Source organism: Lutra lutra, chromosome 11 (assembly GCF_902655055.1).
Source record: "Lutra lutra chromosome 11, mLutLut1.2, whole genome shotgun sequence".
Taxonomy (NCBI): Eukaryota; Metazoa; Chordata; class Mammalia; order Carnivora; family Mustelidae; genus Lutra; species Lutra lutra.
The window spans coordinates 41,904,086-41,927,552 of record NC_062288.1 but is presented as its reverse complement, the minus strand read 5'-3'; the positions used below and the strand labels follow the sequence as shown (position 1 = coordinate 41,927,552).

Genomic DNA, 23,467 nt, shown 5'->3' with positions numbered 1-23,467 from the left:
ACCAAGGAGAAAGCCAGTAGGATTTGCTGATGGTAGGGATGTGGGGTGCGAGAGCAAGAGCAGAGTCGAGGATGAAGCCAAAGTCATTGGCTTGGCAATTAAGGATGGAGTCTCCACTCTCCATTTACAGGGATGGGAAAAGCGTGTCAGTGGGAAGTGCATGTGGCAGGAAGATGAGATGTTTTGGATGTTCCAAGTGCCTTATAGACATCCAAGGAGCTGTTAGTAGGTAGGGGGATCTTGTAGGAATCTGGAGCTGGGGGACATCTCGAGGAGAAAGTCTGCTTGGTGCTGTGTTTAAAAGATGATGGGAGGTGGGGGGGCACCTGGGTGGCTTATTCAGTTTGGCAACCGACTCTGTTGGGCTCAGCTCATGATCTCAGAGTCATGGGATCGAGTCCCGTGTCGGGCTCCACACTTGAGTGGGGAGTCTGCTTCTCTGCCTCTGCCCCTCACCCTGCTTGCACATGTACTCTCTCTAAAATAAATAAATTAAAAAAAAATGATGGGAGGAAGGCAAGTGAAGACAAATATGAGAACAGACAACGTTTCTAGACATGGTGCTACAGATGGGAAAAAGACATATGGGCCAGTGGCTGCAAAGTGCTGTGGGGTCAAGAGAGGTTTCTCTAGATTTTTCTTTTGCTGCATGAGTTGAGAGAAACAGCTGTTGTTATGCTAACGAGAAGCTCTAGAAAGGAAAACTCCATGGAGATTTTGTAGGAGAGGAACTGCGCTCTTCACAAGGCATCCCCAGCACCTAGAACAGAGGCCTTCAAGAAATAGTTGTTTAGTAAATGACTTTGAATTAACCAAACACATCCCTAGCAAGAGTTATCTTAACTTCATGTGAAAATAAAACACCAGAGAACTTTCTTAGGACTGCAGCTAGAACAATGTAACCGCACCCTGCTATGACAAAGCTTATTAGAAACATCCATATGTGTAGTGGACAGAACTTGCCTCCTGAAACCTGAGTGAGACTTAACTACTAAGGATCCCTGGGTCAGATGAGAGCACAGGTATCAGTGAGCAATGATGCCACCGTTCCAGCCTCTTTGGAGGCTATCACCTAGCTATCGCTGCTTTCCTCAAGATGACCTACGCGCTGAGGCTTTGTTTACCTTGGAGCAGCACGAGAGTGTTTACAGGACAGATTCTGGAGCCACACTGCTTAGGTGCAAACCCGAGGTCTCCTGCTTATTGTCTTGGGCAAGTTATTTAACTCCCCCATATCTCAGTTTCCTTAGCTGCATAATGAGATCAATAATAGTACCTATTTCACAGGCTTGCTATGAAGGTTAAGGAAATGATATTCGTAAGTAAGTAGACTAATGCTTCGCGCATGTTAAAGTGAGTGACTAAATTACAACTTTAGGAATGGCCAATGCCACTTGGCTTTAGATAAAGTTTCGGATTCACCCATCTCTCTCTCTTTTTTTAAGATTCTATTTATTTGTTTGAGAGAGAGTGAGAAAGTGTACAAGCGGAGAGGAGGGCGGGGAGAGAACCCCAAGCAGACTCTGTGCTGAGTATACAGCTTGATGCAGGGTTCCATGTGGGGCTCGATCTCATGACCCTGAGATCATGATCCGAGCCGAAATTGAGAGTCAGACGCCCAACCGACTGAGCAACTCAGGTGCCCCTCTTTTGTTTCTGATATTCACTGATGGGTCAATCCTTTTTTATATCTTGCCTTCTCTCTTGATCTCAGGCACAAATGTTCCCCAGATCTATCCGTTAGTAGCATCCTCTGCTGGAACTTTCTTCTCTTTCTTGTGTACAGAATGTTCTCTAGTATCAATTGCCAAATCATTGCCTTTCTTAAACAAAAGCATTCTTGTTTTTGTTCCCCACTAACAAGGAGGTGTGTTACCCATACTGCTTTGCTTTTGAAACCCCCAACTTCTAAGGTTTAACTCTCTGGCCGACTGCGTCTTGGACAATAAAGGAGTAGAGAGACATCTGGTTCCTTGTTCAAGTTCTCCTGATAAAACTGCTGTATTATTTCACTTTTCTATGAGTGATGAGGGATAGAAAAAAATCATGAGAAGGAAAAGGAGGACGGGAGCAATGGCATATACTGGGCCCTTCCTTTGTGTCAGTCTCTGAGCTATTTAAATGGTCTCACTCATTTAAGTCCTACCACAGTTTTGTGGGGTGTGTGCCAGTATTAGTCCCACCTTAAAAACAAGAGGGCATGGAAGCATACAAAGGTGAAGGAAGTTGTCGCAGGTTACATGGTTAGTCTGTAGTAACACCGAGAATCCCACCTGGTGACCTTTAGTGCTCCACATTTGAAGACCCCACACACCACAGCTTTGGACAGACTGGGCAACTGAACGAACAAAGCCCTGAAAACTTAGGGGACGGTATTACAAAATAGGATCGGTGCCAACATAGCGTATCTTGGCTTACTTTTGAAGGAAAAAAGACTCTACTACCTTTTACCATTAGCAAGAAAGGACCGAAAAAAATCACTAAGGTGAGAGATCTTAGACTGAAGGACAGAAAAGCAACTGTAATTTATGAATTATTTATCCCCAGAAATGAATCTACCAGTAGTCTGGATAAACCACAGGGAAACACTGGGGTCAGTCAAACAAGACGGTCTCTAAGTTGACCATGGTTGAAATGGAGAGGTAGAAGGTACACAGGCATGTGCTACAGTATTCTTTCTACCTTTGCTTTGAACTGTCCAAAATAAAAAGTTCCCAGAAATTAACTTAAAAATACCATGGAAAAAGTGTTCCACCAAACGCCTCCTAGAAGGCTCTGAATTTCAGCTGTGCGGGGCGTATTACTCCAACATCTATCTCTTAACAGTTGGCCCGAGTGCAACATCCCCGTCTCCAAGGAGGCTGCCTGCCCTCTTGGCAGCAGGGTGAGTGCCATGATGCAGCTGCCGCCGGCATGCTGAGAGAGAGCTGGAAGGGGGGGGTTCTAAGGCAAAACAAGAGTAAGTCACAAAGAACATGTGAGTCAAAATTCAAGGACCCCACACCCGCGACTCTGATCACGCAGCCGAGCTTGGCAGCCTGTGGAAGCAGAGGTGGGGGCTGAGGGCCCAAACAGGTGCACGAGTTCCCCGGCAAAGAGCAGCCCTCTCTCTCACACACACAGTCTTTCAATTTTTTTCATTTGCATAATAAAATGGGTCTTTAAAGAGAAGAATGAGTATGTTAGCCACAGTGGAGCACAAAGAAAAGAATCAATTAACCTTACGGTTAATAGCCAAATTTTAAAAAATTACTTCAAATATTACGTTCATAAAGCATATTCGTTATTTTTGTGATTAATCCTGTTGACAGAAGGGCTGCTATGACAATGTTCTTGAATGTAAGTTCCTTCGTATAATCTAGCTTTAATACTTCTTTTTCAAAGTAATGTTTGTCTTTACATGGTTTAAATAGCAGTATGCCATGTCCGGATTTTTTTTTTTTTAAATCTGGGGGAGAAGATAAATTTCCAGCAAAGTGTACAGTTAATCACCTATTTTTACATCTGCATAAAAATTATTTCTTGTTCAGTTTAGTTAACTAAAAGGTTTAGCTAACCTTTTTAAAAAATGGGCTGGCTAAGTTTATCTTGTATTCCTCACATTCTATGATCTTTGTTTCAAATAATTCAAAAAGGCTTATAGACACTATTCCTCTCTTGCAGAGAGGCTGCAAAGATTCATGAGGTTCAATCTGCAAAATCTTCTCAGAGCTTCGGAAGAAAACACAGTCCAAGAATACAAGGCACATAACACTTTTCAGAGAAGGCTTAGAAAAATGAAGTCACTTCCCTGGAGCAACAGAAGGTTAGTGGCATCCTGTGAACCGCACTCCTGGGTATTTGAAAGCAAGGAAATGCAGGTTTGAGAACAGACTACATTTTTCCTGGCACAGAAGCCCCCCAAACCACCATGAAATCTATTAAGGGGTGCCAATTTCGCAAACCCGCGAACAATTTGGGGCCTTCATCTCCTTAGCCCTACCCAACTAAAATATGAATATTTTATTAATATGAACATCACCTCTATTTAGCCTCTTTTTTTTTTTTTTTTTAAAGATTTTATTTATTTATTTGACAGAGAGAGATCACAAGTAGAGAGGCAGGCAGAGAGAGAGAGGGAAGCAGGCTTCTTGCTGAGCAGAGAGCCCGATGCGGGACTCGATCCCAGGACCCTGAGATCATGACCTGAGCCGAAGGCAGCGGCTTAACCCACTGAGCCACCCAGGCGCCCTATTTAGCCTTTTTAAACCTCCTGCTTTTTAAGGCAACCCGTGTCTCAGATAAGCAGAGATAAAATAGTGTCCAATAAAAGCAAAATATTGAAGCATTAAAATTTAGAAACCAACCTTAACCAAAACAGTCACAGAACCTATTAGAAGAATATGAAACCAGGTATAAAACACACATCTAACACATTCAATTTACATGCAAAGAAGGCAGCTATAGGCTAAAGCTTATTTCTAGGAAACGAGTTACAGTAAGAAGAGGTAAAGTCAAGCTCTGGCTGTCTATGCCTTTAAATTCTAACATCTATAAATAAAAGACATGTTCCTTTGAACAATAGCCCAAACAGGCAACACTGTCACTTTATCTCCCCAGGTAACTATCCATTCTATTCTGGCTTCAGCTGGTATCTGCTTGCATTACATCAGCGTCTTGATGGGGGTGGTTTGGGGGGCAAATCTGAGTCAGAAGCGTCAGGGGACAAGAGGTTAGAAGGTGAGAGAAGCAACAGCACAGTTAAGGGCAGTACTCAGGCTCCTTATTTATTTTTTCTAAGAGGCTAGTTGTTAATAAATGTCTGGCTAGCTGATAAAAGCCAGGGGACTGGTCTCTTATACCTATACATATCCTAAAAAGTAGTCCCCTTTCCCTAGGAAGAAATTTGCTGCTTTTGTTTGCTGCTGCTCTGCAAGTCCTCTGTACCCACAACCTAACACCTGCATAACACAAGCGCTCACTTGTGGCACTTGAATGGGGTCCCCTTACTTCTGAGTTATTCTAGGCACCCCAGACTTGATTTTTTACATCGAGGGGTTAGGCCAAAGAAACAAACAAAAGCCCAGAACACCTGACCACTGATACAGATCTATTAGGCACGAAATAAGGTTGAATTCACTGCCAGCCTGTTTCCCATATGGCCTGGCCTCTCAGTTTGCAGATGCCATATTCTGGGGTAGCAAACTAAGAGGCCAGGTTAGAAAGTAGATATTTTCTTTGCTCCCTTTCCTTTCTGATTTCTGACATCATTTCAATTTACAACTTGGCTCATGATTTTTTTTTTTCAGTGTTTGTTCCCTTTTCTTCCCTAGCCCTTCACCCCCAGTATTTCCACCAGCTTATGCTTCCTGCTTCTTCCATCTTTCTTTAAAAAACAAAAAAAAAAAAACCCCAAACAAACAAAACCCAACTCCTCCTGACTTCCTCTTTTCAGAACTCCAGCTGAACCTATGCAAGTGAAGAGTGGGAAGTGAGCAGGCTGGCACTGGCTTCTGTAACCTGTTCCATGCATTCTTGGAAAAGTGGCTTCACTGAAGCCGGAAAATATTCTGTATAGCCAACTGGGGTGGGGGGGTGGGGAAGCAGTGGAAAGAGGAAAGAGAAGCATTTTAGGAAAGGAACCAGCAAGAAACAGCATGTTCAGCACGGGATCCTGTTTAATACTGGTCTGGGAAATAAAAAAGGCTATTCCAGTGATTTTTTAAAAATATTTTTAAAAAGTTAGTTTATAGAAGTTCATCATCTCTGACCTTAAGCTATCCAGGAATCTCATGTTTTCCTATAGGCCTTCCCCCTCATTCTTGCCAGCACACATTTCACCCCTGCTCTCCTCTCCTCTCGCCCTACATCACCACCCGGCCCCTTGCTGCCAGCCGGTGGGCTAACATACCACTCTGCAGAGAAAACAGGAATCATCAGGCGAGGATTTCTTCTACTTACCGCGCCCAAAAAACTTCTCTGCCTCTCTACCACTCCATGCTTCCCTCCTGCCACCACAGGCAAGTTGCCCTCTTCCCACCCAAATCGAACCCCTCTCCAGCGCTCCACACCCATCCCGTCGTCCCTACACTTCAAGGACATGGCTTCGTCTGTTAGGACGTGGCTCCCAATTGCTGATCTTTTATAAAGTCAATTCACCATTTACAGAGAATTCGGCTGAGGTCTTTCGCACCCACTGGCATCTTACCCACTGAACGCCCACATTATTTCTCTCCTTTATTTCACAGCCAGGCTGAGACGATCGTTGACACTCGCTGTCTGTTTCACTCCTCACCCACTGCAATCTGCCTTCTCTCTCTGCCCCTGTGCTGACACTGCTTTTGTCCAAGGTTACTTATAATCACACTGTGCTTAACTGAGAAGATGTTCTGAAGTGCTAACCTTATATGACTTCTTTGTAGCACTTAAGACTGGTCACCCTGAGTTTTTAGTTTCTGGCTTCTGTGCCACTTAGTGTTGCCTCTGTCTGTTTTTGAAATGATAGTCTCCAGGGTCTCATTTCTGTTCCTTTATTCTTCCTCGTCTCAACACAATTCCTTGGAGGGGCTTATCCATATCCATGGTTCCTACTGTCCCATCCCTCCACTCCCTGAAAGTAGGTAAGTATGTGGATGCACGCATGTGTGTACACACGCACATGTCCACACCCATCTCGAACCTAGACTTACACTTAGGGCTCCTGACCCACATGTTCAAATCCTATTATACCTCTTCTTTTGGAATACTGAGCTCAACATGTTCTGAACCTGACGAGTTTTGCCCAGCTCTATCCCACCCCAATGCTCTTCTAATATCTTTTGTATAATAACTGCCAAACACAGATGCCTAAATTATCTTTGACTTCTCTCTCCCTGGATGCTTCCCCCATCCAGTAAATGACCGAGTCCTACTGATTTTGAGGTCCCTAATGTCTCCCCAAGTCCCATCATTTCTCATCAATCCCACCGTCTCTTCTCTTAATGCAAGCCACCATAGCCTGTGTCATGAATGCTGCATATGGCCTTACTACACTACATTATACTTACTACACTTACTACATTAACTTCTCCCTCTCACTGGTCCTATCGAACACACATGCTCTTCCTTGCTTAATGCTTCTCAACGCCTTTGGACAGAAGAACAAACTCCATATCGTAGCACATAAGGTATGATCTGGCCTTGCTTACCTGTCTGATTTCTTATATTACCATTCCCTAACATCTTCATCCACACCAAGCTATTTACTATCATCATTTACGCCATCATGCCAAGCTCTCCCTTAAGCTCTGAGCTTTAGCTCATTGGATTACTTCTGCCTTAATGAGGACATTGGTCTTTCTCTCTTCTTCTTCTCCCTTCATCTTGTCTTTTCAACTAGCCCTTCAGGATGCACACCAGGACTCTTTCAGAAAGATCTTCCCAAGTAACTCCTCAAACCTGGGCCCAGTGCTTGCCCTTGTATTCCTACAACAGCTTGTGCATATCTCTCTCACTGCACAAATCATACTGGACTAGAATTCTCTGTCACTCTCCTAAAACCATGGTCTGCTCAAAGCCAGTGACGATAGCTTTCATCTCCATTCCCCCTGGCAATCGGAGCAATGCCACTCATAATAGGTGATTGATACATGTTTACTGAATGACTAAATAATTTCAGTTTCTTCATGAAACTGAATTCTTCATATTCAGATTTATTCAGAATAAGCCAGGAATTATGTTAAGCTGCATTTCCACATCTGTTTTTTTTTTTTTTTTTTTTTTTGTCTAAAAAGATTTTGCTCACTGTATTATCTCCCAATGATGAACGATGGAAGGTATTAAATTCAGATAGAACTTAAAACTAGTTTACTTTCCTTATGAATGAGATGCCTTGTTCTTGACTTGCCAAATGAACAACTTCACAAATGTGTCTCCCAACAGAAGTTCAGTAAGTTTCTGCTACAATGTAGGTGAGACTGTGGCAACTATTTTTATCGTAGACCCACCTTTCACTGAGAGAGAGAGAGGAAGAAGCTAAATTTATTAACTACAAATTGCGCCCAATCAACTGTCTTAGTCCACTATGGCTGCTATAGCAAAATATTATAGATTGGGTGGCTTACAAACAACAAAATCTATTTCTCACAGTTCTGAAGGCTAGAAAGTCCAAGATCAAGGTGTTGGCAGATTCGGTGTCTGGTGAGGGCCTGCTTCCTGGTTCACAGACTGCCCTCTTTCTCCTAAAACATCACATGGCAGAGGAGTCCAGGGCTTTCTCTGGGACCTCTCTTCCAAGGGCACGAATCTCATTCATGAGGGCTCTACCCTCATGACCTAATCACCTCCCCAAAGCCCCACCTCCTAATACCCTCACTTTGGGGATTAGGTTTCAACATATGAATTTTGGGGGGAGACATTCAATCTAGAGCATCAACCTGCCTTACACAGCTCTTCTCTTCCAGGAACCAGTTTTTCTGGTATAGTCTGAAGGGGCTGCCGTGGAGCCTATGCCTGAGGGCAGGGGTGTGGGGAACAGGACCAGGAAGAGGGTGGCAGGACTAGCTAAGCACCAAGGGGAGGGAAAGCCTCAGAGATGAGATCTGAGTAGGAGAGGGGATGGCTGGGTACATTCCACTTATTTAATTTCCATTCACCTCTGTTAAAGAGAAAATGTCTTTCTTTTCTGGTTTCCATAAAGAGGGATTTCTCTCTAGGCACCTTGGCTATCTGCCATAACCCCCAATCCTCCCCCAAGGAAGTAGACTGAGCTACCCACTTGGTGGACGACGGCCATAGGTCCATGTTTCTAGATGAGGGACACTAAAACATCTAAGGTCCTGAGGCCTAGAGAAATTCTTTCTTTGCTCTACTTGGACCAGAGGAGGCAAGTTATCTGAGTTAAGAGTGTCCATTGTGCTGACTTCAACTTTCCCCACAGATCTGCACATCGGTTACTGGGAGTGCAGAAGTCCATTTCCACTACTACATGAAGGTGCCTCCTTCAGCCTAGGCTGTATTAGTCAAAAGGGGGACATTTGTTTTTCTGCCTGCTGGCTCTTTTAGCAGGATGCAGATGAGGAAAAGGAGTGCCCTTTATTAGGACATTATGACCCCACCATTTCTACTGCCCACACATCTCCATTTATACCAAAATGAGAGGCATATTAACCATACCAAACAAACAAAAACAGAGTCATGCAGATGTTAAATGATCTTGGAATTAAAAATGAAACAAACTAATGGTTTTTAAAACTTAAATATGCTATAATACTCTATGAAACAACTTACTGGTATGATTTTATCAGTTTCATAATTGTTAAATCTGTGGGATAAGAAAAGTTTTAATCAGAATCTTGGGAAAATGATATTTGTTTAGTGCTTTCTACAGTTTTTGAAGTAGTTTCACATACTTTGTTTCATTTGAGCCTCACAACCTGTTAAATTTGATAGGGAAGACACTGTTTCAATTCTCATCTTCTGAGGCTCAAAGTTTAATGACAGTTTAAGGTCACGTCACTACTAATTGGCAGAGATGTGTACTCTGGGTCACCTGATTCACAACCCAGTGCTCCCTCCTTCAATGTAAAGACCGTCGTCATGGTAAATAATTTAGTTTTGTGGACTTAGCAATTTCTCTATGGACAAGTGTCATCTGGAGTAGAGAATGAAGGTCCAAAAGTATAGATTGTGCCAGTATAGAAATAGAGTTCAAAGGATCCGTACAACTAAGCATCTTGTTACTTAATTAAATATAGTAAACTGGATGCAATATGTAACAGCTTAAAAACTACAGCACCTGATCACAGCCGCCACTACACAATAGCTTAGGCTTCTGTACATGAATTCTTTAAGCTTATGATGTAGACCACAGATCTGAAGAATTTGATATCCCTTATTAGTCACACTGGATTCTACTTAACTTCCCATTGATACAGCTTTAATTATTTTAAATATCTATTCAATTCCTTTAGAATGAAATGCAATATGGTCATGTTTCTTCCAGATAATTTCAAAGGAAAATAATGAAAAATGATCTCATACATCTCAATATTAATTGAAATATTAATTTCACTCAAAGAATTTTCATTTTGTATAACAATAAAGCACTTCAACCATCTGCATAGACAATAAGAAAGGAAATGGAATTCTCTCTATTGTTAGAGATGGTAAGAAAATAGAAATATTTGATTATCCTTTTTATATAATTAGATAAATAGACCTAACATATATGATATTGACTGAATGGGAACAAACAGCATACTATAGTAGTAGGAAACACAAAAAGAAAGTAAGTCTAAAGATATTAAGTAATAGCTACATGCTGGGGTTTTTTTGGGCATGTGCTTTGATGGAATGAACATTTAACAAATTCATAACCTAAGTATAATATGTATTTTTAACAACAAACATTTAGATATTATAAATAATAAAAATGCAATTATGTCATGTTAAGATTGAAGACAGAAAGCTAATCTGTTCTGCTGCTCTTAATTTGCACTAAAAAGATTGTATTTTGTCAGTTTACATTATTATGTCAAGATATAAATATATACTTTTTAGTATGTACATAGAATTGCCATGTCCATAGCCAGAATTCAAAGACAATTATCAGTAGGATTTCATGCTCACCTTGTATATAAAGATTTTTCTAATCTCAGGACACACAAAAAAATGTTAAGAAATGGGAAAATATTGGATAGGAAAAGCCTTATTTTCTTTGTAATTTGAATATGATGTGTGGGATAGGCCACACACTTGGAAATACTATAGTAGTGAATACACAACCGTATATTATCATATAGAGATGGAAATGAAGGGAAATGCATCATACCAAATGGAGTACAGAAATTACTAAGGTAGACTAATTGAATGCCACTAAGATTACCCACCCTTGCTGCACCTAACCCAGCACTCCGCTAGAAAAGCGATGTTTGGCAAACTAAAATGGTGAGTAGAGAGCTGTGTCACTTGACCTTGGCTCTCATGCAAAAAAAGGTTGTATTTCAAAATAGATGTGGATAGATAGGGGCGCCTGGGTGGCTCAGTGGGTTAAAGCCTCTGCTTTCAGCTCAGGTCATGATTCCAGGGTCCTGGGATCGAGCCCCGCATCGGGCTCTCTGCTCAGCAGGGAACCTGCTTCCCTTCCTCTCTCTGCCTGCCTCTCTGCCTGCTTGTGATCTCTCTGTCAAATAAATAAATAAAATCTAAAAAAAAAAAATCTTAAAAAAAAATCTTTAAAAAAAAAAATAGATGTGGATGGAAAAGTAAATACAGCTGTGTATTCTCTACCCAAATGTGAGAATGAAGGGGCTACTCAGAATGGTAAGAGGCATATCCCTTGAAGGTATATACTCAGAGCCCAAAGGAGAGTGCTATTATTTTATGGCTAACTGGATAATATTTTATTGTGGTAAAATATATACACTGTAAAATTTATCATCTTAACCATTTTTAAGTGTATAATTCAGTGCATGAAGTACATTCACAGTGTTATGCAGATACTACCACTGCCTATCTCTAGAACTTTTCCATCATCCCAAGCAGAGACTCTGTACCAATTGAACAACTCTCCATTCCTCCCTTCCCCCACCCCTGGTAACCTCTATCTATTACACTTTCTATCAGTTTGCCTATCTAGTGACAGGATAAACATTGTGTGGTTCTATTTCTATGAGGTAAATGGCTTATTTCACTTCGCATCATGTTTTTGGAGACCATGGATGTGGTATCATGTATCAGAATTTCATTCCTTTCTGAAGCTAAATATATACCATATTTTGTTTATCCATTCAGCTGTTAATAGACATTTGAGTTGTTTCTACCTTTTGACTATTTTTAGTATTTTCAAAACTAAAAGTACAATTTAGTATTTTTATTTTTTATTTTATTTTTGTTTTATTTTATTTTATTTTTTTAAGATTTTATTTATTTATTTGTCAGAGAGAGAGAGGGAGAGAGAGCGAGCACAGGCAGACAGAATGGCAGGCAGAGGCAGAGGGAGAAGCAGGCTCCCCGCTGAGCAAGGAGCCCGATGTGGGACTCGATCCCAGGACGCTGGGATCATGACATGAGCCGAAGGCAGCTGCTTAACCAGCTGAGCCACCCAGGCGTCCCGAATTTAGTATTTTTAAACTAGAGTACAATCAACAAGTAGGAAATCAGAAATAATTCTAAAAGGAGTCAGTGAATATAGGAATACAGAGTATTTACATACATAGAGAAAAATTAGCAAGAACTGGAAGTGAGGGGAAACATAAAATATGTTTCCTGCTTATTTTGAATTGTAATTTTTTTAAGGTATATTAAGTTTGTATGTACCTTTTTATAATACACACTTTGCTTAGCTTTAAAAATCATAATTAAGGTAAGCCTTGCCAGTATTATGGATTTTTTGGATTTTTTATGGATTAAATACTTTATGGATTTTATGGATTAAAATTTGAGTGTAATTGATGGTATTTCAATCCTGTTTGAAGCAGCACCATAATCTCTAAGACCTTCCACCCACTCTGGAACTCTATGCTGTAATTCTTTTTGTGTGTTATTTTAAGGGTATAAGATGTCATTACCTGCTTTTGGGGGAAGGCTACCCAACAAAATATAGAATGAATAATGCTAAGATCAATTAAAACTGAGAAGCCACAATCATGTCCAAATTTACAGGAAAATTTAAAATTCACTATCTTAATTTTTAAATTTAAAGTTAAAATATGAAAAATTTTCAAATGCCTCAGCAAAGTAAAAAAAGGAAAATATACACTGCTTGGAAAGAACAATAGAATAATTGCTTAGTATAGATATTCAATTCTTAGGAACATCCTTTTTCAGGATTCTTAAGTTTTTAGGGAGAAAGAAGTTAATTATCAGAATATATACTGTTACTTGTACTTTAAGTTGAAAATTAATCTGCAAGACTTAGAGCACCAGATCCAAGTCCTAGTGACTATGGTTTCCATCTAAACCATGTGACCTTACACCAATCATTTGAGCTTTCTGTGTTTCAATTCCCCTGAAAATATGAAATAGTTGGGTCAGGTGATCCAGCTATGAAGTACCATAATTCCAAGTAGACTTACACCCCAAATCTTCTGCATAGTAAAAATTCTTATAGAAATAGCATTTAAATTAATATATATAACTTTAGAAACAAAATATCAACTGATAATTATATATCTTGAGAGGAAACATATACCTCAGGTGATACTCCATAAAAGGACTTCTTCATGGAAGAAGACCTAACTTACACTGCTCTTCATTATGATAAAAAACAAACACTTTGGATTAAAAAAGATTTTATATATATATATGTCTATATAAATATATATATTATATAAATATATATATAAATTATATATATGTGTGTGTGTATATATATATGTAGGTGCCAACCTTCTATCAAGTTATGGCCTAGAAAACCACTGTTATAATTATTAAGAACTTAGAATGTATTTTCTCAGGCCAGTGAGTCTACAGTAGAGATAAAAGACTATGTATTTGCAGTAAATACATGTAAGGAAATTATTAATGTTAAAATCAGAATAACAACAAGGCAGATTAAACATTTTAAAATTATTTTGATTGTCAGTGCTAAAAAAAAGAAACCAAATATAGTCGTAGGACCTGAACTTCGGCAGAGAATCTAGAAGGTACTCTGGAGTACTTTTCATGACTGTTGGCCTAAGTGCACTGTCAGGAACTTTCATTAGAAATATATCTAGGAAGTCTGGAGAGTTGTATTCAAGATTTTTTTATTTTAATCCCATAAATAGCAAGGTGACAAAGTAGAGTAAATGGTAAAATCTGGTAAAAAGAAAGAAATTGAGAGAGATGCATGTATAGAACAAAAAAAGGAATTCACTGGAGGTGGGAATGACTGGTTATCAGAAGTCAGAGTGTAAACATAATTAACCTGCTGATAGAAATGGAAGATGGGATAGGAGAAGGAAGAGCCTCACCCAGTTCCCTTTTGGCCAACCGGTGACTTCACTATAGGTCAGTGTGGTGTGCATGATGGTTGAACTAGGGAACAGAAAGGCCTCATGGAAAGAAGCAGCAGCAGCAGTTAACTCTCTGGGACCCAGCCCTTTACATGGTGGTCTGAGCACTAGTTTTCGAAAATCTGGTATTTCCAGGCAGTTGATTTTCAGAACCCAGTACAGATCTTCTTTTGGCCTTCTAGAAATGATTGCTATTGCTTCTTTTTTTTTTTTTTTTAAGATTTTATTTATTTACTTGACAGATCACAAGTAGGCAGAGAGGCAGGCAGAGAGAGAGAGGGGAGGGAGCAGTCTCCCTGCTGAGCAGAGAGCCCGATGCGATGTGGGGGTTGATCCCAGGGCCCTGAGATCATGACCTGAGCTGAAGGCAGAGGTTTGAACCCACTGAGCCACCCAGGTGCCCCTGATTGCTATTGCTTTAACTGCCAAAGTGGTTTAAAAACCAATGCCTATAATTTCCTAAAGTGTTCTTAAATGTATGGAAGCTACACTCAGAGTCCGAGAGCTTCTATTTTCTCTCCCATGCCTACTTTGTAGGTGAGTTGATGATGGGAATTCATTAAAGAAACTAATTTATGGTCTACCCATGAGAATGGAAGTAAGGATAAAGATGATGAGCTTTAATATATACTAATTAGTAAATTATGTTAGTATTACTAATTCTAATTTTATCAACTATATTTTGAGTCAGTCTTAAGGTTGTAACAGTGTACTTATGTCTATTGCCACAGACATCGGTTAACTGGTAGATGGGCATTTACTTGGCAGTTACTGCTCGAAGCTCTTTACCCGTGTTCTCTCATTTAATTTTTTGTTTATGATGTACATACCACTTTCACCTCCATTTAACACATGAGGAACACTGAAACCCAAAGAATTGAGTCTAACTCTGGGATTGTACTCTGATTCACTATTCTATGCTGCCCCGAAAACCTGACAATCTGCGGAAACTTCGCTTCATACCTTGTAAATGCACTGTTTCTAAAGACTTCAAATTTTTTCAAAAGGATTTTCTCCTTCGGAAAGGGTTATAGAAGTCTTCTACTAATCCCACGTTCTTTGTTTTGAGAAAAAAAGAAAAGCGCATGTAATGTGGAAGGTAACTTTTTTTTTTTAAACAAAAACCAAAGACAAGGGAAAACATTGCACATTGCCATTTTTATATCTACCTGGATATGCTAATTCTATGTGGATTATAGACACCCTGAAATTACAGGCCATTTACACATTTTTAACTCCTAAAAAGCAGTGTTGTGATGCCTGAATAATTGTAAAGTAACATTTTTACCTTAACCAAATAGATTCTAGTTAAATTTAAGAAAGTAAAGTGACAACATGATGATGACACTTCCTGAGACAAGCCCTCTGGGGCTCACTGTCCTGTGACAAGAATGGACTGGATTCAACTGCCCACATATCCCCTAGCCTCTGGCACTTGCTAAGCTTGCTAAGTGCCTGGACCGGGGCTGCAATCTGTTCTCAGGAAACAGAGAAGATATTTTGCCTTTAAAAGGCTCAAACACGTGATCTGGGTCAACTTAACATGCTTCTTGAACCAACTATGGTAAGAGATTATATCACAGACAAGAAAAGAGAATGAGGACATTTCCGGGACTCAATATAGTTGCAAATTTCTGGGTGTACCCTTAAATGTAGAAAAAAAGGGGAAGTACATCATCACTATTTATGGCCAGAGGAGCACAAATGAAAGTGGTGCTTTCATGCTCAAAGCCTACAGTTAATTTTTAAAAGGCCTTGTGTGTTTTTTACTTCCTATTTGTTTAATTGCTTTGAACTAAAACCTAAACAAAAATTGATTAAAGTGATACAGTTCAAAATATAAATTTCAGGCTGATTGCTTGAAAAGCTATAAAAAATATCTGGATCACCAACTACAAAAAGTAAAGCAAATCACAAGTTTGAAAACAATTTAAAATTCTGAGCAGGTAATCACTGAGAGGAAAACAAAAATACTTCCACTTGCATAAAAATTTACTCATTTTATACTGTTTGTTCAGAAATGATTGCTATTGCTTTTTTTTTTTTTAAGATTTTATTTATTTTTGAAAAGAGACCTATACAGACAATATATGTATAATATTATGCTTTTTTTGTAGCACGAACTTACTGGCCACTAGTATGGTTTACATGAGTTTAGGGAAAATTGATCAACGTAATACCACATCAATTGAATAACAAAACTATATGATCATCTCAGGCCAGAAAATTTTTTTTAAAAAAATCGAATATACTTTCATGGTAAAAACACTCACCCAACTAGGAATGGAAGGGAACTTTCTCAACCTGACTGAAGGACATTTTCAGAAAATCCAAGCAAACATATTTCACAATGAAAGACCATATGCTTTCCCCCTAAGATTGGGAACTAGACAAGGATGTCCACTTTTGCCACTTCTGTTGAACATATTAGATGTTCTAGCCAGAGCAATTAGGCAATGAATCAATAATAAATTTTTAAAATAAATAGGTAGTTTTATTTCTTTTAATCTGGATGCTATTTCTATATGTAAATGACATGAACCTGCATGTAGAAAAAAATCTAAAAAAATCCATTAAAATACTATTAGAACTCATAAGTTCAGCAAGATTGAAGGATACAAGATCAATATATTTGTATTTCTATACATGTGCAATACATAATCTAAAAATGAAGTTAACAGTTCATTTACAGTAGCATCAAACAGTAAAATATTTAGAAATAAATTTAAATCTTACACTCTGAAAACTACAAAACACTGTTGACATTTTAAAAAAATCTAAATGGAAAAACACTCCATGTTCATGAATCAGAATATGACATTATTAAGATGGCAGTATTCTAAAAATTCATATATAGAATCAATGCAATTCCTATCAGAGTCCCAGCTGATTTCTTTGTAGAAATTGATAAGCTGGTCCTAAAATTTATATGGAATTCCCAAATACCCAGAACTGCCAAATAATCTTTAAAATTAAAGAACAACGTTGGAGGGCTTACATTTTCTGATTTCAAAACTTACAAAGCAACAGTAACTAAGATATGTGGTAATGGCATAAGGACAGACATATATCAATGGAATAGAATTAAAAGTCCAGAAATAACATATGTATCTATGATGAACTACTTTTATAGGTGCCTAACTTTTATTTTTTTATTTAAGTATAATTGACACACAATGTTATATTAATTTCAGGTATACAATGTATTGATTCACCAATTCTTGAAATTATTCCACGCTCACCACAAGTATAGTCATCATTTGTCACATCTTTACTATTATAATATTATTGACTATATTCCCTGTGTTGTACTTTTCATCTCTATGACTTGTTTATTACTGGAAATTTGCACCTCTTAATCTCTACTTGCCCAACCCCCCCCCCCTCAGGCAACCACCAATGTGTTTTCTGTACATAAGAGTCTGTTTTTGACCAAAGGGAAAGAGAGGGAGAGAGGGACAGAGAGAAACCAAGAGACTTTTAACTACAGAAAACAAACTGATGGTTATCAGAGGAGGAGGGTGGAGTGGGGGGATGGGTGCAATAGGGTGATGGGGATTAAGGAGCGCATTGTCATGAAGAGCACAGGGTGATGTATGGAATTGTTGAATCACTAGATTGTACACCTGAAACTACTCTAACACTATATGGTAACTAACTAGAATTAAAGTAAAAACTAAACCAACAACAAAAAAAGAATTCTTAGCAATGTAAAAAAGACATTTTAAATGTGAAAATCAGTTCAAGACAAAAGGAAGTATTTTTTAATTTTTTTAATTAACATATAATGTATTATTAGCCCCAGGGGTACAGGTCTGTGAATCACTAGGTTTACACACTTCACAGCACTCACCATAGCACATACCTCCCCCAATGTCCATAACCGGAAGTATTTTTGTTTTGTTTAGATTCCACATATAAGGGAAATCATATGGTATTTGTTTTTGTTTTATGATTTCACTTAGGATAATACCCTCTAGGTTCATCCACATTGTTGAAAATGGCAAGATTTTTCTCTTTCTCTCACATACACAGCCAACATCTTTATGCATTCATCTACTGATGGACAATTAGGTTGCTTCAATATGATGGCTATTGTAAATAATGCTGTGGTAAACACAGAGATGCATATATCTTTTCAAATTAGTGTTTTTACTTTATTTGTGTAAAATACCCAATAGTGCAAATACTGGTGTATGATAACCCCATTATTAATTTTTTTGAGGAAACTCCATACTGTTTTCCATAATGGCTGCACTAATTGACATTCCCACCAACAGTGCACAAGAGTTCTTTTTTCTCCACATCCTGGCCAACACTTGTTATTTCTAGTCTTTTTGATTCTACCATTCTGACAGGGGTCAGGTGATAGCTAACTGTGGTTTTGATTTGCATTTCCCTGATGATTAGTGATGTTGTACATCTTTTCATGTGTTTGTGAGCTATCTGTATGTCTTCTGTGGAAAAATGTCTATTCAGGTCCTCTATTGCCCACTTTGTTTTCTTTTGTGAGAAAGAGAGAGAGAGCAAGTGCAAGAATACACGTGGGGTATGGGGGACGGAGAAGGGGAGGGAGAGAGGGAGAGAGAATCTTGAGTAGGCTCCAGCACAGAGCCATTGCAGCACTCAATCTCAGCACCATAAGAACAGGACCCTGAGATCACAACCTGAGCCTAAATCAAGAGTGTGATGCTTAGCCAACTGAGCTACCCAGACACCCTTCCTCTGCCCACTTTTTAATGAGAGTACTTGTTTTTCTTTCCTTTCTTTTTGGTGTTGAGTTATAGAAGTTCTTCATATATTTTGGTTTTAGCCCTTTTTCAGATATATCATTTGCAAATATCTTCTCCCATTCACTAGGTTGCTTTTTTGTTTTGTTGATGGTTTCCTTTGCTGTGCAAAAGTTTTTATTTTGGTGTAGTTCCTATAGTTTATTTTTGCTTTTGTTTCCATTGCCTGAGAAGACCTATCCATAAATATGTTGTTGAGGCAGATGTCTAAGAGATTATCACCTATGCTTTCTATTAGGAGTTTTATGGTTTCAGGTCTCACATTTAAGTCTTCAATCCATTTTGAGTTATTTTATTATTATGTTCAGTTAGCCAACATATAGTACATCATGAGTCTTTGATGTAGTGTTCAATGATTCATCAGTTGTATATAATACCCAGTGCTCATCACAATACTTGTGTATGGTTTAAGAAAGTAGTCCAGTTTCATTCCTTTGCATGTAGCTGTCTAGTTTTCCCAGCACCATTTACTGAAGAGACTGTATATTTCCCATTATATATTCTTGCCTCCTAATGTTCCTACATCAATACATTTAAATTTCTAGGTATTTTATTCTTTTTGGTGCAGTTGTACATAGGATTGTTTTCCTAATTTCTCTTTTTGCTACATCATTATTAGTGTATAGCAATGCAACTGATTTTTGATTATTAATTTTGTATCTTGCAACTTTACTGAATTCACTTCTCAGTTCCAGTAGTGTTTTGGAGGAGTCTTTAGGGTTTTCTATATATGGTATCATGTCATCTGCAAGTAGTGAATATTTCACTTCTTCCTTACCAATTCAGATGTCATTTTTTTCCCTTTTTCTTGGCTGACTATCGTGGCTAGGACTTCCAGTGCTATGTTGAATAAAAGTGGTAAGAGTGGAAATTCTTGCTTTGTTCCTGATCCTCGCTCTCAATTTTCACCACTGAGTATGATGTTAGCTGTGGGTCTGTCATCAATAATCTTTCTTATGTTGAGGTATGTTTACTATAAACTCATTTTGTTGAGAGTTTTTAATCATTGGTGGATGTTGTATTTTATCAAATCCTTTTTCTGCATCTATTGAAATGATCATATGGTTTTTATCCTTCCCCTTGGTCATGTGATATAATGATTGATTTGCAAATACAAACCACCCTTGCATCCCTGGAATAAATTCCATTTGATTGTGGTGAATGATCCTTTTAATATATTGTTGAATTTCGTTTGTTAATATTTTGTTGAGGATTTTCACATTTATGTTCATCAAAGATATTGGCCTGCAATTTTCTTTTTTTATAGTGTCTTTGTCTGGTTTGGTATTAGGGGTAATGCTGGCCTCACAGAAATGAATTTGGAAGCTTTCCTTCCTCTTCTAGTTTTTGGAATAGTTTGAGAAGAATAGGTATTAACTCTTCTTTTAATATTTGATAGAAATCCCCTTGTGAAGCGATTTGGTCTTGGATTTTTGTTGGGAGTTTTTTTGATTACTGATTCAATTTCATTACTAGTAAGTAATCAGTTTGTTCAGATTTTCTGTTTCTTCCTGATTCAGTTTTGGAAGATTGTATGTTCCTCAGAATTTCTCCATTTCTCCTAGGTTGTCAAATATGTTGGCATATAATTTTTTATAACATTCTCTTATAATCTTTTGTATTTCTGTTGTGTCAGTTGTTATTTTCCCTCCATTTCTGATTTGAGTCCTCTCTCTTTTTTCTTGATGAGACTGGCTAAAGGTTTTTTTTTTTTTTTTTTTTTTTTTTTTTAAGATTTTATTTGTTTATTTACAGACAGAGGTCACAAGTAGGCAGAGAGGCAGGCGGGGTGGGGGGGAAGCAGGCTCCCTGCTGAGCAGAGAGCCTGATATGGGGCTCGATCCCAGGACCCCGAGATCATGACCCAAGCCAAAGGCAGAGGCTTTAACCCACTGAGCCACCCAGGCGCCCCAAGAGACTGGCTAAAGGTTTGTCAATTTTGTGGATCTATTCAAAGAACCATCTCTTGGTTTCACTGATCTTTCCTATTATTTAAGTCTCTATTTTACACATCTCCATGATAATCTTTATTATTCCCTTATTATTACTAGCTTTGGGTTTTGTTTGTTCTTCTTTTTCTAGTTCCTTTAGTTGTAAGAAAAATCTCAAGTGAACAATCTAATCTTATCTCTTGAGATGCACCTGTATTGCAATAAACTTTCCTCTTAGACCTGCTTTTGCTGTGTCCCAAAGATTTTGGATCTTTGTGCTTTCATTTTCATTTGTCTCCATTTTTTTTTTTAATTTTTATGTATTTATTTGACAGAGATCACAAGTAGGCAGAGAGGCAGGCAGAGAGAGAGGAGGAAGCAGGCTCCCCGCAGAGCAGAGAGCCCGATGCGGGGCTCGATCCCAGGACCCCGAGGTCATGACCTGAGCCGAAGGCAGAGGCTTCAACCCACTGAGCCACCCAGGCGCCCCACCTTTTTTTTTTTTTTAATTTTCTCTTCGATCTCTTCATTGATCCACTGGTTGTTTAGTAGCATGTTGTTTAGCCTGCATGTGTTTGATGTCTAGTTTCAACAGTTGGGGGTAGAAGAGATGCTTGATAAGATTTCAGTCCTTTTAAATTTTTTGAGACTTGTTTTGTGGGCTGACATGTGATCTATCCTAAATAATGTACCATGTGCACTTGAAAAGAACATGTATTCTGCTGTGTTTGGAGGGAATGTTCCGTATACATCTGTTAGATCCATCTGATTTAGTGTGTCATTCAAAGCCACTGTTCCTTGATTTTCTCTCTGGATAATGTATTCATTGACATAAATGGGGAGTTAAAGTCCCCTACTATTATTGTATTAATATCAGTTTCTCCCAGCCATGTATCTGATGCAGTCTCTTCTCTATAACTGGCTGTGCGAAGTCTGTTCCATCAATCTTCAGGTCATTTCCAGAGTTAGTTGTACAGGTGAGGCTGTTGTTTCAGTGTGTCTATGGTCAACTGATTTTTGACAAAGTGCCAAGACCATTCGATGGAGGAAAGAACAGTCTTTTCAACAAATGGTGCTAGGACAACTGGACGGTCACATACAAAAGGAAATTTATATGAGACTATATACAAAATGAATTTAAAATGAACTGAAGTCTGAAATAAGCTAAACTGTTTATTTCTTAAGTAAGAAAATGTAGAGTTAACTCTTCATTGCCTCACATTTGGCAATAGTTTCTTAGCTATGACGCCAAAGCACAAGTAATAAAAGAAAAAAAAGTAGATAGATTAGACCATATCAGAATTACAAACTTCTATGCTTCAATAGATGCTATGCCAAACATGAAAAGGCCATCAGCAGAATGGGAGACAATATGTGCAAATCAAATATCTAATCAGGGACTTGCATCTAGAATATATGGGAAAAAAAAAAAACACAATTCAACAATAAAAGGACAACCCATTTACAGAACAGGCAAAAGATGTTAATAGATATTTCTCCAAAGTAGATATATGAATGGTCAGTAGGCATATGAAAAGGTGCTTGACATCATTAGTCATGAAGAAAATGCAAATCAAAACCATAAGATACCACACAGTGAGATTCTTTGTACCCAGGAGGATGGGTATAATAAAAAATCAGATAATAACAATTGCTAGCTTGGATGTGGGGAAACTAGATCCATTACATACTGCTAGTGAGAATGTAAGATGTGGCACCACCAAGATGATGTGGAAAATGGCCAGTTTCTCAAACAATTCAACAGAGTTATTATGATACCCAGTAATATCACTCATCAGTATATACTAAGAAAAATTAAAAACAGGTATTAAAGGGGCGCCTGGGTGGCTCAGTGGGTTGAGCCGCTGCCTTCAGCTCGGGTCATGATCCCAAGTCCTGGGTTCAAGCCCCGCATTGGGCTTTCCGCTCAGCAGGGAGCCTGCTTCCTCCTCTCTCTCTGCCTGCCTCTCTGCCTGCTTGTGATTTCTCTGTCAAATAAATAAATAAAATCTTAAAAAAACAAAACAAAACAGGTATTAAAAAAAATTGTACATGAATGTTTATAGCAGCATTATTCACAATAGCCAAAAAGGTAGAAACAACCCAAATGTCCATCAACTGGTGAACAGCTAAACAAAAGTGGTATGTTCACATAATGGACTATTATCCAACAATTATAGGAGTAAAAAGGAATGAAGTATTGATATGTGCCTCAACACAGATGACCCTTGAAAAGAATATGCTGAGTGAAAGAAACCACAAAAGAACACATATTATTTATATAAAATATTCAGAATAGGCAAATCTGTTGATACAAAAAGTAGATGAGTGTTGAAAAGTTCAGCATTACTTCCAACAGATTGAAGATACGTCTTCAAGTAAAAGGAATATGCATCGGTCGTAGTGTTTTTTGTTTTCTCAATCACTTAATCAGACTCAAATATTTTCATTCTTTTGCCCACATATTTTTAAATATCATACATCTATATTCATTTTAAAGTTCATTTAACCTATCAATATTTAGATGAGTTTGCAAGGAATATTACAGATTCTACTCGATATAATGCCCTTAAAAAATACTAATGCACCTTTGTAAGCCCCCAACCAGCCCTATCTTCTCTTCATTTTACTGTTAGGTTCATTCTAGTAACAGTCATCTTCAGTTGCATGAAGTAATTAAAAGAAAACAAGCTGTTCCACATCACCAAGAGATGCCCTTCTAAAAAATAAACTTTTAAAGTCTATTACATAAATTTATTATGTATAGTTTTGATTATATACTAATAATTCA

General features: G+C 38.3%; 1 protein-coding gene across 1 annotated transcript in view; it reads right to left on the bottom strand.

Annotated features, from left to right (window-relative positions):
* Nucleotides 1–23,467, bottom strand: part of UMAD1 (UBAP1-MVB12-associated (UMA) domain containing 1) — a 221,059-nt gene that overhangs the window by 3,610 nt on the left and 193,982 nt on the right. The gene's annotated exons all lie outside the window — the stretch shown is intronic.